Below are 9,674 nucleotides of genomic sequence, written 5' to 3'. Positions count from 1 at the left end.
GAGATGAGCTTTTTGGAGTTAGGTGGTGTAAAAGTGAGCTGATGCTTGTTTGGCTTAGTGAGCCATTGAAATGAAATATGGATAAAATTATATATTTGGGAATTGAGATTGCAAAGAAATATAAGTATGAAGCAAATGTGCAGCTATGTAGGACGAGACTGAGACCTGAGTTCAGACCAGAGTTCTGGAGAAGAATCTTTATTGTGTGTTTAAATGTGAAAGTAGTGAAAATGATCGTCTCGCTCAACGGCTGTGTCTTTTTCACAATTTACCCATTTATATATCTCACTCACATGTTTTACGTTATTAATGCATTTATTTAAAAAGACCCCATAATTCTTTAATGAATTATAAGTCTCATAGAAATAAAAAGAACAACTTTGCAAACATAATACAAGTGAAGGGTGAATGTGTTAATATTAAGCAGCAAATATTTATATAGGTAAAATATACATGTTTCCCATTCAAATTAATTCTTTTTTTTATTATAATTTTTAATAGTTTTAAATTATACTACAATCTGGTTATCAATTCTACTTTTTACATCTGAGGCAAACAATTAAACTGGTCAAGTTCAGCATTCTATGTTTCACACTACCAATATCAACCAATCTATCTTTAACCCCTCAGTGATGGATGATGCGTTAGAGCTCTGCAGTGTTGGTGATGTATGCATCCAGGGTGGATTTGCATGATTTCAGCAGCTTCAGTAAAAGCACAGGACAGATTTCTTCAGACATCTGCAGGTCAGACACTTTGTACAGACTTATTTCTATCTCTGTCTTAAGAACAGGTTAGTCCTGTTTTTGAGAGACTGCAGTGCAGAAAGACGTGTAATAGTCTGTTTATTAAACAAAACAGGAAATTAGAAAGCTAAACATGATAGGACAGGGACAGGAATGGAAATAGTGACTGACCTGGAATAAATGGGTTGAATTGGGTTGATACTGGTTTGGTTAATGTTAGTAACTCTTTAATAGAGTTAAAACGTTTGCACAGGCTGCATTACAACGAGGGCAAGTTGACCAGAATTTTTCCAGACATATCGAGGCAGGTCTGCTCTGCTGTTATGCCACTAGCTCCAAACGTCAGGACATTTTTACAGGTTTTTAAAGTTCAAATATAACCAGAGCCTTTGGGCGTCTCAGGAAACTCACAGCATCTGCAGAATAAACAACGTCACCTCCCGTCCTTTGGCCAGCTGTATGAAAAAAAGAAGGTATTCTTCTTTGCTGGAAGTAAAAAGATGCGTCAGTCATTAGAGATAAGAACAGCGACTGATACCCTCGACCTGGAGAGGACACGGACATCCTCAGTGACAGAGTGGAGGATTTAAACAGACCTGGTTTTGCTCTAATAAAATGGAAGGATCAGATCCTCTGGCCAGAGGATTTGGTCGTGTGTGTCTGTGAGCATTGTTTTCTAAAGGTTATGACTTGTATCGTGAACTTCTCATTAAAGATATTCAGAATGAAATTAGATTTATACTTTTTTAAAAGTGGCTTTTATTATTCACTGACAAAATTCAGTTTTTACGGTAGACCAGAGATCTTACTTTCTCCATATTGTACTTTTGTTTAGCTGACAATATAGCCAATGTTGCTCATTTTTCTATAAGTGGCTTCTTACCTCAGCACCTTGGCCTTTGTACCTCCTTCCAGAGGAGGCTGGCATTGTTGGACACATTTCCTCTCTTTTTATCATGACTCCCATCCGGTCTCACACTCCACAGGCCCCTGAGTAAATGTCTCCAGGGAATGCATTGTGCCAGCAGGCAGCTGTTTTTCCCCTGAGCTACCACTACATATGTGTGTAAATGTGTTACACCACCTCGAATGTGATGAATTTCATCAGTGGTGAAACGAGCCTCGCGTGCTGCTCGCATTTCAAAGGACTGCAGCGAATCGTTTTTTCCACTCTGTGCATTGTTACCCTGCTGCTGTAAATGAGTCTCGTGGGAAACGTGTGTGTTGGCCAAACCATATCATATCAAACCACTTGCTATGTTCCAATTAAGTCTGTGTGAAGCTGACCGTCTTCTTCAGAGGCCGAAAGGTGTCGGCTGTCCACCGATGCTCCGTATATTTGGTTAGGATGGATCAATATATAATTAAATATTTAAGGCGTATCCGATAGACAGTTGTCTGATATGATGAAGGTTGCTGCTTGACTGCAGCTACACGGGACAACAAATATTGCAATTATTAAATTATTTTCACATTTAATATTTTAATTAACCTTGTCATTGAAGGAGAGTGTCTAATGATTTGCATGTGCTCATCGTTAACACAAAAGGGTTAAAAATGTTTTTGCAACTATAAACTTCAGCACTGTCTGTCAAACCTCCAGTAATGTTTGCTCTTAGTTTTTTTCTGTGCCCACTCATATCAGCTAACATGCACTTTTGAACCCTGCTGGAGATGCTGAGTGCTGATCTCTGCTGACTGCTCACTGTGACTGAAACCAGAGATCCATAATAATGGCATCATTGATCATTGGACATCTTTTCTCCGTCATTGCCTTCAAAGTGTCCACTGCCATGAGAAATATTTCTGAAGCACAAAAGCAATCTCCTCAGTGAGAGGATTAATCTGCCCTCTCAGGCTTGACGTGCTTCTAGTCCCAGAGTTTCGGTCTTCCTGTGACCTTGTTCACTTAGAGGTTTTTGTCTTCTGCATGTCATACAGCGCCTACTTCACCCATATGAAAGATAAGAATGTGTTCCTATAATAAACACATAGAAATAGTTTTGGCTTTACAACGTATTTGGATGTTAAAATTAAAGTTAGTGGTGCCAGGTGTCCTTATTTTAAACAGAATTACTTTGAATGATCATCAAAATAAACACTGAAATGCAAAGTAATAACAAAATCGTTATTTTTTAGAATAATTAGTAAATTAGTTATGCTACAAACTCTGTAGTTTCTAAACATCTAATCAAAATATGCCATAATGCAATCATGCCATGCAGATACAACAAATCAGAAGGTAATGTCACCCCTGTGGTAATATTCATGGTGATATTATCTTCCCTACGCAAAATTAGGGCATTACATAAATTTCCAGTTCATAAATCATCACGTTCTTAGCAGTCTTTAAAACATATTCTCTCATCTTTTCTCTCCTTCTTACATCTTTCTGTATCTCTGAGAGTGAAATTATTGTACATTCAAATTTTTCTCCCATTGCCAAACACATCCACTGTATCTTTAGCTAGCACGACTAACATAATAATAATTCACCTGTTTGGTGATATTTGCTGAGCTAGTTGGCTTGATGTGATAGTGAAGCACAAATTACCACAACTTTGCATAAACGCACACAGATGCGTTTTTGCACGTAGAACATGTACATGTCATATCAGCAAGGACATCTGATATAAAAAAATCAAATGCACATCCATCCACCCTGTGAATAAGCGGTCGACAGAAGCTTTATGCAAGGCAGCAAAGAATGTATCCAAAGCAGCATCTTCTGTTTTAGCCATCTAGATCACGAAAAATGAAACGGTGATACGAACAGCGCCACCTCACTTGTATTAAGTAAACATACAAACTATAAACTAGTACAGAAAAGGCATTTATTTAAAGTAGCCATCATCCTCTGCACCGACACGTCACAAAACTAACATTTTTGACGCTTCCATTTTTCTTGTGAGGCACCTCAAACAACTGGCAGCTTCATTTAGAGATAAACATAAAACACATGTCTCAGTGTAAACTATGATGTGGAGAGTATTGTGACTGTAGGATATGTTATTATATACCACACAGCCATACTCTCCATATCACTGGTATTTGTTTATCAAATGTGTTCGAGACACTTTGGAAACCATGAGGTTGAATGTCTCCAAAGTACCTCTAATTTGGTTGAAAGCTATAATAACAAATGTCTGCCATATTGCGATGGGTGATTATTATTTCCATCTATTTATTTATTTTTACCTCTAAGGTCTTTGCTACATTTCCTATTTTTCCTATTTCCTTTTGCATCTTAAATAGGTTAACGGGTAGGCTTATATCATACACACTCATGCATTCAAGATGTTTATAGAAAGAGCTGCACAGGTATTGCAGGACAAGTAGTATTCTTCCCAACAGGTTCAGCTGCAGTTCAGCACTTTACCCTGTGCTCATTCTGACACAGCAACATTGAGCATCAAGCTGTGCTTTAAAGTTGGGATGTTTTCGATCCGGGTAATCAGCAGCCTCATCAGTTTCACATGCATTTTACGGTTTTGGTATTTATAGGGCACCCAAGGCTAACCGCAGATATGCAAAACACCTATTATTCTATATTTATCGAGAGTACATAGTCATTACGACAAGCAACCTAAGCTTTGTCTACAAGTTTGAATTTTCTCCACACTTTAGATTCGTAAAAATCGTGTAATGTTTGCAAAAATGGTTAAAATGTCTTCATATTCATATCTACAGACTTTATCACTGACTCGTTGAGGCTGCAGTGAAAGTCCGTTTGGCTGTACTGTGCTTTTAAATCTACTGTAGTTCCGCCCTATTTCGCAAGAGCCAATCAGCAGCTCTGAAACATAACCCTGTTAAAATTCTAGACTAATCACAACTGTTTTTTCAATACCAGCCGAGCTCCTCGCTTTGTAGCAGGCTGGCTGGCGTTTCTTGCCTCCTGTCTACCATCAGTCTAAGAACCGCGCTCCACATATCATGTATACCCACAGAAAATACTCGTAAACCGGCTCCAGGAGACGGCAAGACTGCCTGGACACCGACACCGGATTCGGTGGAGGTTTTGTGATCGACTAACCCGAGCCTCTTGTGCCGTGTCCGCAGCATTAGGTAGGTGTTTTTGGTGGTGTTACGGTGTTGTAATGTCCCTCTACCTCTTCTCTCCTTCCCATTAGCTCGCGAGCTGCGACAGTTAAAGTCATATTTGTATTGGTTTATTTATTTTGCTGGTGTGGGTTTGAATAGGCGTGAACGTTTTGTCGCCGTCACAAACGTTAACATTCGCCTTCTTAAACTGAGGTTACATAATTGCTGGTGTACGGCTTGTTAGCTATCAAGGCTGGAAAAATGACCGCGACTGATACGAGTACGGGCAGATTAAGCCCTTGTCAAATAAATAGGTGTAGCCAAGCTTACGTGCTGACAGATAACTCCGCCGCGTGCCGCCCTCGAGGGAAAGTCGCGCCGAACTGGATTAAAAACGAGCCTTCGTGATCATTGCAGTCAGGTTACACATGTCGAAGACATTACATGAATTTTAAGACCCGCCAGCCTGGGTCAGCACTGCTCTAAGCACGTACTCGGTGCTATACAACATTTCCCTTTTATGCTCGTTAAAGTTCACGGTTGATACACATCAGTGGTTCAGATAAGCTCTACGGATTACCTAGAAGAACCAAACATTAAAGGAACCGTACGGTGACTGTCCCTTTGCCAGGTGAAGAGTCATTTAATTGCAGGGTTTTAATAGAGCTTGGTTTTTGAGGCTATGTGTAACATTAATGGATAATTAATGAGGTTACGTGTGTAAGTGTTTCGACCTGAGAGTGCAGCCAATGTTGGAAAAAGATGTTCCACCCCGAGCTAATAGGGTCAGGCTAATTAGCCGGAAAAGTGTATTAAGATGTGGTTTTAATGGCTAACTTGTTGTTGTTGTAAGAAAACAGTTATTTTCTTTATCCTGCTGTGGACCAGAGACACGTGATCTCCATTAAGTGCACTGATTGGATCATCGCACTTTACTTTTCCGTTATTTTGAGAAAGTAGTGTTGCTGTTTTCCACTGCTCTGTCCCATATTAGAAGTTCATATTCAAATTAGAGCTGGGCGATATGAGATTTTTTCATATCACGATATGTTTTTTTCATTTCAGGCGATAACGATATCTATCACGATATAAGCCAAATAACTATATTTGTAAGATTTAAATGTGCCGTTGCTCACAAGTAAAATGTGAAATAATCAGCAGCTTGTTTTGATTTAAATATTTATTTCCCATAATAAGTTCAACAGGGTAGATGTACTTAAGGAACATGAGACTTTTTCAGATAGATAAAGGCAAATATTGCAAACTACACAAAAGGCAGCCGCTAAAGCGTTTAAGTTTCAAAATAGAACAAACGAAACAGACTAAACTGTCAATTCCACTTAGAAACAAAGTATTAATTCTACAAATAAATCTTAGTTTGTTTTACAGAAGAACAGACAAAACTGACTAACTTTTGTCAATATCAAATAAACTGAGAACTAAAAGGAAATTCTCAATCTCTCCTTGTTGTATAGCTTAGCTTTTCAAACAGTTTCAACAGTTACTTTAGTCTGACAAAAGCCGAATGACGAATTAGCGCTTCCAGTCAGAGACTGAGGCTACGTCCACACGTACACGGGTATTTTTGAAAACGGAGATTTTCCGTTTTCGTTTTAAAAAAATAATCCCGTCCACACATAAAGGCAGAAATGAAGGAAAACGCTGCTATGAACATGCCAAAGCAGCAGGTGGCGCTAGATTCCTAACCGTGCCGAAATGTTGGCCAATCAGAAGTCTAGAAGCCTCGGTGGGAAAAAGTAAACAAAGCTGGGGCGTAGAAGCAGAACCGAGTCGTATGTGTAGACGGACAGTAACTGTGTGTATATGTAAGCATTTAAACACTGCAGAGAGTAGAATTAACAGTAACAGTATTGTAGAAATTCATTTCACCGAAACAATAACGTGGCGCACAGTGTGACGCATGCACCAGTTTATTGTATTTCCAGACTTGCTTTCGGCACATTTACAGTGCACGCTACTCTGTTTTTTGTCAGACTTGAAATAGCCGAAATACCTTCACACTACGGAGCTTCTATGGCTCTTCTGTTCGACAATATCTCCGGCATTGGAACCATCATCTGTTTTCTCTTCGGTCACGCTCGGTTGATTTTTCTAGTCGGCACACTCATTTCCTCCATTACGCGCTGGCTCCATTACCCGCTGGCTGCTTCCCAAACAAACACACGTGCGGCTTGGCACTTGTGCTGTACGTAACAAGTCACGCGACGTGACGCTGCGGCTGTGATTGGTTCGGCTCTGCGCTACTGAATTTGGATTGGCTGACCTTTTTTTTTTTTTTTTTTTTTAAGAGAACAAGAGCAGCGAGGTCTATCGCGATAGCTTAATTTCTCTATCGAGTAAAAGTTATATCGCGATACATATCGTTATCGTTCTATCGCCCAGCTCTAATTCAAATGCACTGCTTACTGCAAATGTAAGCCTAGCAATAATATAGGACATACCAGGCCAGCGCTTCAGTGAAATATCCCCTGGACCTAAAGTTCATAGATACACTTGTAGCCTGAAGGCTTACAAATGTTAATAATAATACTTTGTAGCAGCTCTGGAAGGCTGAAAGGGAAAAAACAGGGAGGGGGCATAGTATTTCATTGTGCTGCTGGCCAGGAACACATCTGCTGTGTGCAGGTGGTCTGGGAAGAGCAGCTAAAGACTGAAGTCCAGTTGAAGAGTATTTTATCAGTGCTGGCCGCACTCAGTGAGTTGGCCTCCACAGCTGCAGAGCTGGATCAGTCGGACTCCAGCTCAATTATTCTCTCATTTCCGTGTCTGAAAAGGACACCCACCTCTGCATCACAATTATTACATCCAGTCAAGCAGCTGTGTTGCTGCTGGGCTTAGTCAGGATTTCAACTGCAGAGCACCATAATTCCTTACAGTCCGTAGTGCTCACTCTCAAAAACTCAATCTTGTCGAGGGCCCATATTTATCCAAGGTGTTGTAATGGTAACACCAGTAGTGAGACCTGTCACTAGATGTCCCGCACCGATCCTCTTCACTGTGAAACGAGTGATGCAGCACAGTTTGTGATGGACTCTGGTCATGGACAGGCTAACACCTTTGTAGCTGTCAGCAGCTTTAAAAGTTGTGAACTCTTCCTAGCTTTTCTTAACCTTGAGTCATTTGTGTTTTAAAATAAGTGTCAATGAAAAAACATTGGTGGAAAACAGATAACGTATCTATTGAAGAGAAGTCTCCAGCTCTGAAGCAGCAAGTTTGGTGAGCACCCACGCACTGCTCAGGTTTCCTTGGTGACATGGAAAAACAATGGGCCTTTTGACTGTGGGTTTTATAGTTCACATGTAGTGCAAGCATGCGCAGGCTTCCCACAGTTTGGGATGTCTGATTTTAATTTGCATACAAATGACAAATGTGTTCATCTAATAATGAATAGAAAATTAGATGTTTTGTGTGACTCCAAGCTAAAAATCCTGGGCATTAGTTTTAAAATAAAGCCTGAAAGATTCTGTTAGTGATGCCTGAATTATTATTTAGCTGGAAATCATCACTGGAAACCACTCTTAATACCACACCTGTAACCTTCCACGGCAGTCAGGTTTGACCTGATTTCTTTGGAGGTGTATGGCAGGTTACATGGGAGATGATGGTGTAGGGTTAAAGGGATTTCCAGTTACAACGTAGATTTCCTGCTGAAGCATAAGCCTGCAGTCTGAGAGTAAACTGCTGTATTGGGATGATATGGTACTATGAGGTCTTAAAGATTAGATGGGGCCTGATTATTTAAGACTTTATATCTGAGGAAGGATCTTAAATTAGAGCGCGGATTTAACAGGGTGCTAATGACGAGAAGCCAGTAAGGGAGAAACATGCTCTCTCCAGTCCCTGTCAGTACTCTCGCTGCAGCATTTCGGATCAACTGAATGCTTTTTACAAACCTGATAATAATCAATTACAGTAGTTCAGACTAGATGTAACAAGTTTTTCTGCATCACTCTGACGAAGGATGTTTCTAATTTTAGAGAGTGCACAAATGTAAAAAAGCAGACCTGCATTTGTTTGTTATGGTCAAAAACAACTCAGATTCTTGGAGGTGAGTATGTATCCGGCTAGACACCATGTTCAAGATTTTTTTGTGCCAAGTACAATAACCTCAGTTTTATCTAAATTAAATTCAGTTTTATTTACATAGTGCCAAGTCACAAAAGTTGCCACGAGGCACTTTATATTGTAGGGTAAAGACTCTACAACTATACAGAAATCTTACAAGCAGGAAATCAGAGGCCATCCAGGGCTTGTCTTTAGGACATTCCTGCAGTGTAGCTAATTGGTGTGTGTTATCTGGCTTCATGGACAGATAGAGTTGAGTATCATCGAATGATACTGGCTAAGGAAGGCATGTATAATGTAAACAGAATTGTTCCTAGCACTGAACAATTCTGTGCAATTCAGTATGCATCTAAAAAGAAATCACTTTTAAATCCATTATAGTTTATTTTAAATAGATTTTAAAATAGGTTGCTTTTCTGACTGCAGATAAAATTTCTCTTTGTCAGGAAGAACATCTGGTGTAAAAGTCTGCCAAGTATAAAGACACTTTCAAACAGTTAAGTTACATTTACATGAAATAGTTCAGCTTGACCAGCTTAATGACTCAAGCGCACACACAGATATTTGTACATATCTGTTTAAAGTTTAAACTGTATTTATTTACTAGACACTCTTGGTTTTTTTTCGTCGAGTTTTCCATGAATGGGACAACATGCAATTCCATTTTGCTTTTTGGCATCATGACAATAAAAGAATCTGAGTTTCTGGAAATAATCAGCAATGAAGAATTATCCAACCATCCAGAATATACCATGGTCCAAGAGGAATCAGAACTGAACCATCCTCCTTCTACCGATG

At 39.6% G+C, this 9,674-nt stretch overlaps 1 protein-coding gene across 2 annotated transcripts in view; it reads left to right on the top strand.

Annotated features, from left to right (window-relative positions):
* Nucleotides 1-4,582: 4,582 nt before the first annotated feature.
* Nucleotides 4,583-9,674, top strand: part of tpst1 (tyrosylprotein sulfotransferase 1) — a 44,288-nt gene continuing 39,196 nt past the window's right edge. For both annotated transcript variants that reach the window (XM_005752174.1, XM_005752173.1), the window contains exon 1: nucleotides 4,583-4,814. The gene's annotated coding sequence lies outside the window, so the exon portion shown is untranslated. The remainder of the gene's footprint in view (nucleotides 4,815-9,674) is intronic.

This window comes from Pundamilia nyererei, unplaced genomic scaffold (genome assembly GCF_000239375.1).
Source record: "Pundamilia nyererei isolate P.nyererei 1_Seehausen unplaced genomic scaffold, PunNye1.0 scaffold00347, whole genome shotgun sequence".
Taxonomy (NCBI): Eukaryota; Metazoa; Chordata; class Actinopteri; order Cichliformes; family Cichlidae; genus Pundamilia; species Pundamilia nyererei.
The sequence above is the reverse complement of the archived record's forward strand: the minus strand, read 5'-3'. Positions and strand labels throughout refer to the sequence as shown.